This window comes from Saccopteryx leptura, chromosome 1 (genome assembly GCF_036850995.1).
Source record: "Saccopteryx leptura isolate mSacLep1 chromosome 1, mSacLep1_pri_phased_curated, whole genome shotgun sequence".
In the NCBI taxonomy this organism is placed as follows: Eukaryota; Metazoa; Chordata; class Mammalia; order Chiroptera; family Emballonuridae; genus Saccopteryx; species Saccopteryx leptura.
The window spans coordinates 116,020,414-116,035,401 of record NC_089503.1 but is presented as its reverse complement, the minus strand read 5'-3'; the positions used below and the strand labels follow the sequence as shown (position 1 = coordinate 116,035,401).

General features: G+C 36.4%; 1 protein-coding gene and 1 pseudogene across 4 annotated transcripts in view; one reads left to right on the top strand and one right to left on the bottom strand.

Annotated features, from left to right (window-relative positions):
- The window catches only part of CDH12 (cadherin 12), a 979,368-nt gene that overhangs the window by 331,148 nt on the left and 633,232 nt on the right, over positions 1–14,988 (bottom strand). The gene's annotated exons all lie outside the window — the stretch shown is intronic.
- Positions 14,700–14,841, top strand: LOC136390081 (U2 spliceosomal RNA; annotated as a pseudogene).

Here is a 14,988-nt window from a genome sequence, read left to right as displayed (position 1 = left end):
ATTTCCTCTATCAAAGTCAGTTTAAAATACACATACAAAAGAACATTTTTAAAATAAAAAAACTATTGTCATTCACCAACAAACCTGAAACAAAAGTTAATAATGCCAGGTGTTCATACACTTCTTTTTTATTTTATTTCATAGAGAAGTTTTGCAGCTTATCTCTAAAAATCCCATCAAACCCGCTAAACGTATATACATAAAAAATAAAATCTACTCATATATCTTTTTGACAATGGTGTGAGAAATATAGCAGCCACTCTGTGAACACAACCTACAGCTTTTGATATACTTGCAAGAGACACTTTGAAGGAACAAATGAATTTTTAATAAGCATCTGATAGAAACTTGAATATTTATCTCTCTAATCTGAAGTAATGTAGAAATAAAGGTATGTTAGAAAAGGTACTCAATAATATAGAAAGTATTAATGAAAAATAGCCAACTGAGTGTATTTCTGGAAGAAAATAATTTTAACTACACTTTAAAGGATGCTGTTACTCTTCAAGTTTAAGTGTTGCAGAATATTTAATTCATTTAACAGATACATTTATAAAATGAAGATTAAGATTAAGAATTTATAATAAAAATGAAGAACTCATATAGATTAAATATTAGGACAAAATCTTAGTTTTTATTTGCTAAGTCACAATTTCATTTTTTCTGAAGTGCGCTTTTTATAAATCTTCAGTGTTGCCAATAAACGCATGTATATAGTTTTGCAGGGAATTCTTTGCATGCAAACACTCACACAAATGCACACGAGGTCCCATTGGAGCAATAAAGCCGTGCCTGGCACCCCTGCAGATGGTGCTTTAGTTCCTGGCAGGTGAGGAAGGTGGGGAAGACACTTGTCATCTCAAATCCCAGAGACCAACACTTCCAACTCAGAAATAAACATATCCCACTTATAAATCCCTCAGGCAGAAGAGGCTGCTACAGCAAATCATTTTAAACCACGCCTCCCTGCTGTATTCCAGTCAAAGGAAAATAAAGAGGTTCCTTTTGTTTAATAAAGCAACTGCAAGTTTCCCTTTCATGGCTCTCCTAGCTCTTAGCATTCCCCACAACAGTGGCCATTTAATCAAAGTTCCTTTTAAACTTGTGAATGTTAGCGGAATCTCTCAAGAGGGCTGATTCCCTTCACTTTGAAGTCCATTTTGACCCCAAATGCATTCATCTGGGCTGCCTACATTTTTTCCTGTGCTGTCACGTAATATATACTTCACATAAAATAAAGAACATTGACCTTGAAAGAAAGAAAAAAAAAGAGGAAAAAATAAAAACACACACACACACACACACACAGTTAGCAACCCCGACCAGAATGTAGGCTCTGTCAAAGTGATTTCTTATTCCATTTTACTGAAGCAGTGCCATACTTTATCACTTCTGAGTTCACATCTTACAGCCCAGGCAACCCACTTCAATCGGTAAAGTTGCTCAGCTAAAGTATACATGTGCTTTCCAGGTTGTCATTGCGGTTTCAAGTGAGAGAGGTATCCAGCAGGTGAAATACAACTTAAATGGGGAAAAGAATGGGACCTAGAAACATTTGATCATCTATAATTAACAGTTCTGATATCTGTCATTTTCCTTTCCTTTAAGAGGTGATATGCAGATGCCCTGAAGCTGAAAGGTCAAGATGCTTAGTGTTGAAGGCACTGACTTTATATCACCCTGAATCCTTTCTTCAAGTCAACATCAGAAATAGAAATAGAGAAAACAGGTATGATCATCGCAGCTCTATTTAACAGATTGTCACCTTTCTGCACTGTTATTGTGACGCAAAATTTCACGAAACTTCTCTAAATGTTTCCAGCCTATTAGCATGTTAAAGGGCTTTGTGGTCATCATGCTTTCGTTTTGAAGCTAGGGAGGTTTCATTATCCTTGTTTAAAACTCTCTCAGAAACAAGATTGGCAAGAATTTCTTTATATATTTTCTTTAGAGGTGGCATGGGAGGCATGGATTCTGCAAAGCAGGCAGGGTGCTGTTCTGTGTGGCATTGAGAGGCAATGCTGGTTTGAAATAATTCTGCTAATGTGAAGCTATCCCCATTAAAACATAAACCATAAATGTGGAAAGCAATTTGCTCAGTAGCGGAGAACTAACAGGGTTTCTTATTGTGATTCTACAACAAGGAACAGGGGGAGGCAATGCTGAAAAAGCTCCCCTAACTCTTTTTAGTTTGTTGAAATGTAATTTTCTTCTGTGAAACCAATGCAAAACGTTGAAATAATTTCTTTTAAACTAGGAGACTATACATTTCATGCAAATTAACATTTTTTCCAACTTCAATAAATGCAATCACTCTTTTATCCGCTTGGTCCAGATGGGAATTTAATAAAAACATGAACCTCTGATACTGTCGACAAGTGAATCCACAGCTAGGTCAAAAGTTGATGTACTTAAAGTTCTGATCAGTTTGGTCGTATTTTATATAGTCCTTCTCTTTCACTAACAATTGATTAAAGTTCAATAAAGATTTTCTGCCAACATGAAAGATTGATAAATATTAATAACAAATATATTGAAAATCAATAGCATTATTAATAGAATCCTTCCCACATAATAGGGTCAAAATCAATAATAGCATATAAATATATCAGATGCTGAGATACTATATATTATGATACTAAAGTCAAAATCAATAGTACCAATCAAGGATTCTACTTTATTATTTATACTTATAATAACAGATATTTCACTGGTATCATTTTATTTTATTAGATACAACATGAATCAGGTAAATGTAAATGGCAGATGCCATAAGTGATTCTAATACATTTATCTGTTTAAAATTTGTGGTTAGCTCATTTCTTTTTATGGCATTATCCCACTTGCGAAAAATAAGAAACAGAAATATCGTCCTTTTTTTTGTCTGTTTTTAATGGAAGCACCTAATAGTGCGTCAAGCAATGGCTTGCAATGTGCACTCCACTGAGAAAATAATGCCACCAGGGCACACAAGCATCCTCTGCTGGCCTCCCCAGACCCTGTGTGCGAAACTCCACCAGCTCCTGTGTGCTCTGCTCAGGTCAGCCCACCTCACAGTTGGTGAGTCGCCACTTTTCATCGCTTCACCTCTTGGCAACAACAGATGCCTCTCACTTAGGCACAGATGCTGAAGATTCACCCATCTCTAACATTAGCCTTGTGTTCTGGACTAATTGGGCCAGCAGAGTTATAATTAAGATTTGAATAATTAGATAACGGATATGATTACTTGTGTAATTAATCCTCATATTGAGTCATCATGATCTGTCCTGGGCAATGACCACTGGTCTACACTTAATTCAAATCGAGATGATTTATTTTGAAAGTGAAGCATTACTAAAAATATCTCTCACTTCTATGCCAGAATTAATGTACTTTTTAAAAAATAAGACATTATGTATAGACATACAATTTTTATTTTTCAAGTAAATTTTATAGCGATCTGCTGGATGATTAATACTCATTTTAATTCATGCCAATAACATTTGGATTTTTGTTTGTTTGTTTGTTTCTTAAAATGTCACTTTGGCTTCTGCATTGTCCTGGTGCTTAGTGACCTGTGCCCACATTTACACCACATTTAAAAAGAGTATTGTTGTTTTTTCCAACTTTCTCACTAAGTTGACAGTGTAATGAAAGCAGACACATAAAAACATATTGAGGATGAACCTTGTCCTCTTTCTTGTCTGCACAGATCTATAAACATTGGAATTTCTCATGGTTTGGCTATAAGTTTCTTCTCTTATCTCTCTCTATATCTTGGCCATATCTATGATTACAAAATATTTATAATTATATGGTAGAACTCTTTTGCTAAAAGACACCTAGAGTCATTAGTCCACAGCAGACCTATTAGATCTCTCCTCTCTGCTGATCTTGCACAAAACTGGCCCATCTTAATCCATCTGTCTCTCAGTATCAGAACTACCAGCTCTGAATTTTAGTCTTCATACTCATTCTTCTCATCTCTCCTTTGATTACCCTCACACTACAATTGATCACCCAGTAATGTTGACTTTTCCCTTTAAATCCACCCATTTCTCTCCATCCAATGTAGGAGAATACTGATATATTTCTTAAATAATGTAAAAGTTTTCTTCCCTCTTTTTTGCCTCATTTCCAACCTCCTTCTCCATAATTGCCAGGACCTCTTCTCACACACCTGTGCACATCCATCTTGCTTGGACCACCTTGGTTTATCTCAGTCCTTTAAGTATACCTGCCTCCCACCTGCTGTGGCATGGGTTCTTTTGTTACCCTCACATGGTCTACCATGATGGAGGGTTATCTCCCCCTCCACCTAGGTAGCTACACATCCTCAGAGCTCTGTTTGAACATCAGTTCTTGGAGGCTCCTTCTGTCTCCCTAAGCCAAACCAGGCTCTTCCTTTCTACACCCTCCTAACACCACTCACATTTCTTTCAGAGTACTTTCCACACTTGTCTATACATGCTTTTCTGGTGATTACTGTAGCTTTTAGATACACTTTACTAATAAATTAATGAATCAAAAGATAATACTATACTGAAAAAAGGGTCAAAATGTGTAATTAGTAACAAAATATGGAAGAGGTCTCAAAAATCATTACTCTCTATTTATAACCTGGCCATGCATAACAAGTGTTTTTAAAGAATATAAACTTTTATATATGTGTTTTTTGTTACAAAGTTATTACTCAAGTAGTATAATTAGGTGACTACACAGCACAGGACAGCAAGGTTATAAACAAATTTAAAACATAATCTGGGCCTGCATACAGTGTATAATTTATTAATTAACACAATCTGTACAGAGAACATACTAAAGCAATATGGCAAATGTAATAAAATAATTCAGCTGATGGCTGGAGATCAGGGAGAGCTTCATGGTGAAAGTGCTATAAGTTTTCAGTTTTGAAGAGAGAATAAGAATTAGCCAGGAAAAGTATAAAGAAGTAGAAGGGTAAAAAGGGGAAAGGCAGGTACATTTCAAGCACTGTGAACAGCACAGACTAACTGCACAGAGGGCCAAACACGGATGCAGGCAAGTGCATGCATGTGCCTGTGAGAGCACACGCATATTCATGAGACTGGAAGTTATTCACTGTGACTCAAGTGTAATGCACATGGGAAGGGATAGAGAGAGATAAGGGGGATGAAAGAAGTTGAGTGTGTGTCCTCACATTTTATGTGAGAAAGTCTGAGCTAATTTTGTTGATATCAGCCAACAGGCTTTACCCCAGAAAGTGGTAAGGTTAATTGGTATTTTTATAGATAACAGATGGGGGGCCCGGGTGTGAAACAGAAGAGATTGGAGACCAGAATATCAAAAAGAGGAAGAGTTCCTTCACAAATGAGAGCCTGCATTTGAGAGAACAGCAAACACGCAGGTGGAGTTCCACAGATAAGGAATAAGGAGGTAAAAATGAGGACCAGGGCACACGGAGGAAGTGGGGGATATTGTCATAGATTACGTCATAGATTATGTCATAGATATGTCATAGATTATGAGGACACTCGGGTTTCAAACGTGCGTTCTGGGGAAAGTGGTAGGTTTAACAAACATATTTTAGTTTATCTGACTCACAAATTAGAGTCCTACAGATTAATCTTCTGTTTGTTTTTAGATAATATGCTAACCAAGAACACAAAAAAATGAAATGGGGGTAAATTGGTGGAAACTAGATTCCAGTGCAGTGGTTGTTGGAAGCCATATTAGATGATGGTAAAACTCCCATTACCTTTATGCTTTCAACAATATTCATCTACTTATTCTTCCTTTTTGTTTGTCATTTAAGGTAACAGGTGGATTTGTGAGACACCTTGGGAGTACGGTTCCACTTTGTGCTGAAATATCAACCTGTTTCTTCAAGTGTACATCTTAGAATAAGAGGCTAATTATTCTGCTATTATTAGAAATTAGACCTGGGATTTTTTAAGTTGCTGCCTCTTTGAGTTGTTTTTTTGTTTGTTTGTTTGTTTTTTGGGACATATATAAATTTGTTTAAATTGACAAATTTGTTAAAACTGTCAAATTTGTCAGGCACATTCTTGAAGAGATTCCTGTTCATATGATTGTTCATGTAGGTGTTTTCCAGGAGCAAAGCCCAGGGGGCCTGCTGCCTGGACCAGCAGGCTCTTCTGCATCCCTTCACTGCAGAATGATTATAAACTTCGTTTGGTTCAATATGTCATGCCCTTTGAGAATGTATACAAATTGAATTTATGTAGGATTATTTTCTTCTAATTTTTCCATTAAGAATAGCTCAGTGGTTCGAAAAGAAGATGAAACTTTTAAAATGAAATAAGTGCATAATCTCACAAGAAATACTAACAAGAGCCACAATCTAGAGATTAAAATGAGGAGTTCGTAATCAAAGCCTAGGATGGAGTTTGGAGTTATGTCTCTGACACCTCACTGGAAGTCTGTGCTGGACTCCGTGTCAGATCTACTTGAATGCAGTCAGTTGGGAGAAGAAAAGTTGCCCTGGTCAATGACAAGTGAGGATTAACAGAGAGGAAACATTCAGATAACCGGCTCTTGGGCTGAGAGTTGACAGATTGCCTCACATTTAACTGATGGCTTCTGTATCCTACTTCCTACCATTATTTCTTTACTTTATGAAAAACAAAACAAAACTTGCCACTTGGTCTGCATTTGCTGTGTCCCTGAATAAAACAGCCAAGCTCAAACTGTAAGTAAAAATGCAGTAAAAGGGAGCACAGTGTTCGTTCCCTGCCACTGCAGTTGTGCGAGTAATGCCGACCAGGACGGGACAGTGTTGCCCAGAGGAGCTGCCATCTCCCAGGAGATGTCAGTGGGAGGGGCCTTGCTGGCAGATGGCAGGAGATTGGAGAGGGAAACACAAGAATCTGATTTCCCAGAGCAGGAGTGAGCACCTGGGGAGCCTTCACAAACAGCCAGGGGAGACTGGGCGGGCGCAGGTGCAGCAATCAGGTCAGCGGGTCCTGAGCCATCATGAAGGTAGTACGTGATGAAAATAAAACTCCACTTTATTTTCCAGGTTTAGACATTTGAGTTGAAACAATAAATTTCAGTTTTTCATCCTCTGGGTAAACAGTGGCTTTCCTAGCTTGAAATTATTAACGGCCCTGGAGGGCAAGGTTGTAGTTGCGTTCAGGGACAAGGATCCTGGCATCTAGAGAGGTGTAGAGTGTACAAGGGGGATACCAGCAAAATACAGGGTCCCGGGCCCTCCAGTCAATATACTAGCAACATCCCCAGCATCAATGTGCTTTCTATAACCCGGGCACTTTGCTAAGCACATTTATTATGCTGTATCGTCATATAAGGACCTCCGAGGTCATTACTATTTCTGTATTGCAGTAGAGAAGGAAACAAGGTTCTTAAAAAGTAACTTGCCAAAAGTTACTAGGAAGTGGCGGAGTTACACTGAAAATGCAATCTGTTGAACTGTAAACCCCTTTCTTTTAACTGTTACAATATTACCTTTTTCAGACTGACTCTGCAGTCCTAGATGTCTTCCTGGTAACTCCACTGGAGTTGCAAAAAAGGAGAATTACTTTTTCTTTGAGAATTTGTTATTCATTAAGCACTATGATGGGTGCTTACTGGCACCTCTTCTCATTTAGTTCTCAAACCAACCAATGAGAAAATGTAAAAATGTAGATTTTATAGCTTTGAACCACAAGAAGCAAAGAGCACTCTCAGTCTCATTTTGTCACCACCACATTTGTTTCTTTGAAGAGGGTTTCTCTTCCATATTTCTGCAAAACAAAGCATGTTTGGCACTTTTTTTTCTTACTTTCTTGTTAATGAATTCAGCTCAACACTACAGAATAAATCATTTCATTCTTTTTTTCTGAATGGTATCTTTCTTTCTCTCTCTCTCATACACAGATATGTGCATGCACACACAATCATGGTTTTCCCAATTTAATCTATTAGTAATAACACAAAGCAGTATGTATTCATGTTGATTACAAAATTTAACTTATGATGTCAAGATGGATTTAAATAAGAACATAAACAGACATGCTACAACTCACTTTTTTGCATACTATATTACAGAAGCCCTATGGAAATTGTGTGTATACATATCTCTCTCTATCTATCTATCTATCTATCTATCTATCATCTATTTATCTATCTATCTATCTCTATCTATAGATATAGGTATAGACATACATACACATATTGGTGCATTTATGTGAATGAATAAATGTGTATACACACACACATATATATATATACACATTTATCTGTTTATCTATACATTTAGGGTCTTTTGCTTGCTTTCTGAATGCTTCATTTCAGTAAACATCTTATATGCAAGCCACATATATAGTCAGAAACTGCTTAAACTGAATTAACTTCAAATAAACAGAGTCCCCTTATTTGTTCCTATAAAAATGGATATCTGCATGGAATCAGAAAATGTACTTTAACACACTAATTGGTCCTAGAACTACCCCTGAAGCATCTCATTATATTTAGGCCTCTCTGCAGCCTTTCCCTTGTGGCCCCTGTTCTCCCGCAGTGACTGAATTTGGGGCACAGTAGTTCCCTGCTGGGTCATTGTCCTTTTGATCATCTCACACAGCAGACCTTTCCTCTTTTCACCAATATTCAGTGTTCAGTGAGTCAGTCCCAATTTCTCAATCCTTAGCCAATCCGATAACACTAGATCACGGTATTGATTAATAAGAAACTGCTAGCTGCATTTCTAACACAGGGACTTCAATACTCCATTCTGAAGGGTGGAAATAATGCTGGGAAGGGAGACTGTGTCAGGAGCTCCAGGGAAAGGATTGGATGGGAAGGAGCTCGCAGCAGCGTGGTTTCCACTCTAATCCGGCAGCCCTTCTGTTCTATTCCAAATAAGCTCTTATTGCTTTTCATGAAGAGCATGCATTGATAAAGTGTCCATATTACAGGGTCCTCATCTAAAATTATGATATTATCACTTTTTCCCCAAAATACATCTGTACAATAAAAAGTTTTGGGCAATTACTGTCTTTATTTTTTCTTCAACTGCTCCCTGGATGATCTCCTCACACACAAAATCATTACCTTTAAAATGAATAAAGTACCAAAACAAGTATAGTTTCTGGTGATTAAATTTGTATGCTTCTTGCAGACAACTCTTACACCCATCTGCATTTCTTTCCTCATGTTTCTGTGTGAAATCAGTTTGAAGACTACAAATATTTCTGCATGGTGTTCTTAACTTGCAAATTGTTGGGAAAAAAATTCATCAGAATAAATATAACCAAATAAAATAAGTATTATTTCCTTCACAATAAAAATCAGTTTCAATCTTATTTGAAAAAAAAAAACCCAGATAATTAATTTATAATTAAAGTTCTTAGCTAACCACGTATAATAGATCATTTTAAAAATTATTTTAAAATCATACTATGTATGTCTGTGTATGTGTGCGTATGTATGTATCTTTGTCTTTATCTATCAGTCTACCTTCTCCATGTAATAACCACATCATGGAGCAAATTTCAGCATCTTGGAAATCTCCCCCTGGTCTTACCTCTTCTCAGCCATTTCCCCCATTATTCACCTAAGTGAATAATGCTAAAACAAACTTATGCTTTTCATTGTTTTTTCATTTTATATCCTTAATGTAAACCACATACATCTTGTACACAAAATTAACATCTTTTATGAACATGATATATCTATGAAAGTTATGTTAGCTGACAATTTACCTAGTAGAAAATACTAGAAACAGGAATTTCTAAAATTCTTCAATATTTTTATTTTTATGTGGGAATTATAACTAATGCCAAAATACCATACTGTTCAACAAATTGTTTCTGTTATTTACATTTCATCTGGCAACCTAACTGCTAAACTTGTTTTATTTGCACTGTTGTTATGCTCTTGTTAGATTTACTAAGTAGCTTTTAAGATCTATGGAACTTATACTTTTCATTATATTTTACTTCAACAATTCCACTATATCCAAGAAGTTATTCATACATAAGGTTCAATGGCTAATATTTGAAGGCATTTTTTACTTTTATTGGTCAAAAGTGCTGTTAATTCTGGAATGTCGCCTGACCAGGCAGTGGCGCAGTGGATAGCATTTCAGACTGGGATGCAATGAACTCAAATTCAAAACCCCGAGGTCACCGGCTCGAGCATGGGCTCACCAGCTTGAGCACGGGGTCCCTGGCTTAAGTGTGGGATCATAGACGTGACCACATAATCAATGGCTTGAAGCCCAAGGTTGCTGGCGTGAGCATCGCTGCTGCAGCCCTCCCCCACCCCCAGTCAAGGCACACATGGGAAAACAATCAATGTACAACTAAAGTGCCACAACAAAGAACTGATGCTTCTCATCTCTCTCCTTTCCTGTCCATCAGTCCCTATCTCTCTGTCTCTGTCACACACACAAAAATAATTCTGGAATGTCCTCTTAGAATTAAAAACCTTTGAAACACTCTCATCCAAGTTCTAACCAGGGCCGACCCTGTTTAGGACTGCATGTCGAATGCTTTCCTGTTTGGCATAGAACATGAGTTTTCCTGCGTTTATAAAACTTCCCCTTTTCTCCAAAGTTTGTAACTGGAAATTCCATGAGCCCCAAATGGGAATCAATAAAAAATGTAAAAAATAAAATAAAATAAAAACCCTATGAAACACTGCAGTAAGTGCTAACACTAGCCAGGTCACTCTCTTTATCAACCCTATCCTTAACCATAGACCAACACTCAAGACCTAAAATGTTTACCCACCCTAACAAGGTTTAATTTTTTTTAAAACATATGTAGTGCTTTTTATTTTTATTTTTCTAAGACTTTATTTATTCAATTTTTTTTTCAGAGGAGAGAGAAAGAGAGAGAGAGAAGGGGAAGGAGCAGGAAGCATCAACTCCCATATGTGCCTTGACCAGGCAAGCCCAGGGTTTCGAACCGGTGACCTCAGTGTTCCAGGTCGATGCTTTATCCCACTGAGCACCACAGGTCAGGCACAAGGTTTAATTTTTGAAGCTGCATGGGCACAATTTATAAGTAAACTGATTTTTCATATAGAACAATAATTTTGTCTTATTTTTTGATTTGTTAATTTATAATTTCACTTTCTCATAACCAACTAAAGGCAGTCAAAAATATTTTATTTATAATATATGGTTATAAAAAGAATGATATCTGTGAGTACACAGTTCCACTTAAAGCAGGAAAATGTCTTCCCATCAGGTTTCCTCCAAAGATGGAATAAACTACTTTGAGAGGCAAGACATTTTACCTTGACTGCTTATATTCAAACCCAAATCATTAAATTCTTGGTTGGAATACCACAACAGACACACAAACAAAAAAGAAGCACCACATTTCTAGGTGTATAACTACTTAGTCAAAAAGGGTAATTATCCTAAGAGTCAGTGAGAACTGGACTCAGAAAGGTCCGAAGGGAGCGGGTATATGACAAGCTGGGCAGCTTCAGAAATCGATATGTTGCTGAAGACCAAGAGTAACATAACCATCACTCCACACAAGCTTGCTTTATTTAAAGAGAGCAGTGTGACACTTTCATTTTTCCACCTAAAAGTTTTTGTATTAACTGTATTCATTCACTGCTGCTCAACTCTGTGTTAGACTCCTTCCTGCCATGCCTGGAGACCAGGGCATAACTGCATCTGCTGGTTTCTTCTAAAATGTCTTCAAAACAAAATGATATTGCATCTAGTAGAAAAAAAATCCTAATCTCTAACTGTACATCTAATAAATACAGATAGTGAGATATTAAACCTATTTACTTTTATTTTTGACAAGATATTTTTTTATTATCTTAATACTAAGTTCCTCCTTAGTCACCAGTCACAGCATTTATCTCGGTATTATGTTTGTCTCTGCCTTTCAAATGTTTACGTTTAGGGGCACTGATGAAAAAACTATATTTGGTGGATCTGCATTAAAAATCACTTCTTTTCCTGACAAGCTATTTAAAATGTCATTTGTGCTTTGTGAAGGCTTTTAGAAAAATGCAGAGACTTACACTCAGATGACCCAAACTGTTTCTGCAAGGGCTGCAATTTCCTTTGGAGGATTATGGTTCCAGGGAAGATTGCTTCTAAGTATCTGTGAGAGACACACTTTCCAGAATTAATGCCGTTGTTTAATCTATATTGATTTCACCTTACCCCATATAAAGGATCAGTAATAAAATACAGTTTAATTAAAATAAAATTAAATACAACAGTGTAATCATTTCTTTACATGTGGTCAAAGAGTCTCTGTTCAAGATATGTTTTCTGATGGCTGACTCTGAATTAGATGCAATTTTTTACTGTTTGTCCTTCCAGCTGTTTTACTCTAAATATCAAAAAGCCTAAATTAAAATTAGTGTAGTTCCTTGCACTAAATATCATCAATTTATGAAAAAAAGCTATAAGAGTGGTACTTTTAAAGAGAATAGAATTTTGAGTTAAAATATGCATGTTCATTGATCACAAATGGATCCGAAATGTCACCCAGTTATTACATAGAAAGGAGCTGATTGAAAACAGGTGACCTTTACCAATGAGTATGAACAAATTTTACTGTTCATTAAAAGATAAGATATCCACATAGTTCAATGGGTTGATATCATACATGAAATACATTAAATAAATTCCAGTGGTTACAGGCATGATAAATTTTTAAATTAATCTATTACTATATTTTTTTGTAATTTTGACATTTTATGAAGGTGACTCACAGAAGCAAAATTCTACTCAGAATGTCAGGAAATTAACTGCTCAAGTGGAGGAAAAAGCTAATGAATAAAATATTAGTCTTGAACTTAAAGGAATGCATTACCTGCCCCCTCACCTCATTTTTCAAACACAGAATTTGTGTACATTAGTGCCTGTCACTGGGAGTACAGTAGTGAATGAAATAGGCATAGAGTCTGCCCTCAAGGAGTTTGGAATTTAGCATTTTTAAATGATGCAATGAGTTCTGTTACTGGAGTGGAAGGGGCCTGAAGTGTGCTCTTTAAACTGATAGAAGGAGCATTTCAACTAGTCTGGTCTGGGCCGAAAGCTATTACGATAAATTGACACCTTGAGTTTTGCCATACAAAATGTCAACTTAATAGACCAGGCAGAAATAATGAATTTCAGGGATAAGGTACCAAAAGATGGCTGGGAAAGAGACTGCTAGAGGTTAGACAAGGCAAAAGAAGATGTTGCATCCAGATGTTGCATAGAAATCAATGCCACAGAAAGATCTGAATTAGCTTCTAAAAGAGAGGGGACACTGAAAGGAAAGCCTTTAACAGAACAACATAACCAGGTATGTGTTGAGGGAGGTCCGTCTTCTGACATAAGAAATGGCTATTTTGTGCAGAGGAGGAACATAATAAAGAGACCAGAGCAAGTGACAGATGAAGGTTGTGTGAACTGAGGGGAGGCAAGGATGAATATTCATGTGAAAGTGACTTAGAAGGCATAATTAAAAGGTACAGGTGTTGACTGGATGTGTGAGGTGTGAGAATGTGGTAAGGCAAAGATGATTGCTGAAATTCTAACTTGATCCATTGGACATCATAATTCGATTCTTTGATCTTTCTCTTCCTTCTTCTATTGTTTTCTTTTTTCTTCTTTTCTTTTCCTTTCTTTTCTTTTTCTTTCTTTCTTTTTCCTTTTCTTCCTCTCTCCCTCTTTCCTTCCTTCCTTCCTTCCTTCCTTTCTTTCTTTTTTCTTTCTTTTGTTCCTTCTTTCCTTCCTTTCCTCTTACCCATCCTTCCTATAACATATAGATACTAGCAATTTGATACACACTGAGCTAGGTACTGAGGCCTCTGCAGTGAATAAAATAAGGTTTTCATCTTCACAGGCTTTATGATCCCATAGGAGAACCCATTATCAGGTGATAAGTATTAAATGTTAGATAACCAAGAAAGAATTGGAGGGGTTGATATTTTGTACATATAATGATAAAAAAAAATTCTGTGAGGAAACTAATCTCTTACTTAATTTTAGTGACAATTAACAACAAAACACTGCACAAAAGAAACAGTTTCTGCCAAACTGAGTAATACCTACATTCTACTTCTGAAAATAAAAAGGTCAAAATGTTATCCTCCAAAGAATGTGAGTAACATTAAATTTAAATATTTCACTTGGAGTTTGATTATCCAGCAAGAGTAGAGGCAAGAATGTAGGCTTTTTGGTTAGGTCACAATCAGGAGCTTGGTAAATGTAAACATTTTTAAAATTATTTATCTTAGAAAGAGAGGAAAAGAGAGAGACAAAAATCTATTTATTGTTCCACTTATTCATACATTCATATATGTGCCCTGACCAGGGATCCAACTCATAATCTTGCTGTATCAGAATAATGCTCTAATCAGCTGAGTTGCCAGGCCAGTGCACTGAACACTTTCCCATGTCAATACTTATCTATGTGACCATTTGTAGTCTGTCATTTTTCTGAAACTAATATAAATTTGTTCACCTAATCATGCAATAGAATCTCTGAAAGTTTCATATGAATACATAATTGGACAAATTCATGTTCATTTAACCTCTCGTTTGGTTTCAAGCCCTACACCAGACTTTTGTATATACACCTCAGCACAGCACTTTTTACTTTCTTTGCGTTTCCAAACACTAATTTTCCCCTCTAGTATATTTCTTTTTGTTAGCTTTTATGTCTTCATTTAAATATATATTTATATATTTAATTTGAAGTAGTAAAAAATAGAATGCATGATTCAGAATAGAGCACCAACCAATCACTTCTCGGCCTTTTGGCTAAGATCAAGTGTAGTATCAGAATAGAGCACCAATATATCTGTCCCTCCCATTCTTAAAATCCTATAATGGGGTTCCATTGTCCTTGGGTTGAAGTTTCTACTTCTTACACAGGCAAATATGAACTTGTCCCTTCTTATACATACAACACACCACTGCCATGTTACACTAAAATAATGTGGACCTGAGGAGTATCAGAAACTCTCTTATCATATACAAGTGCTTTTGCACACACATTATGACTTCTATTAGGAGCTTATGATCCAACC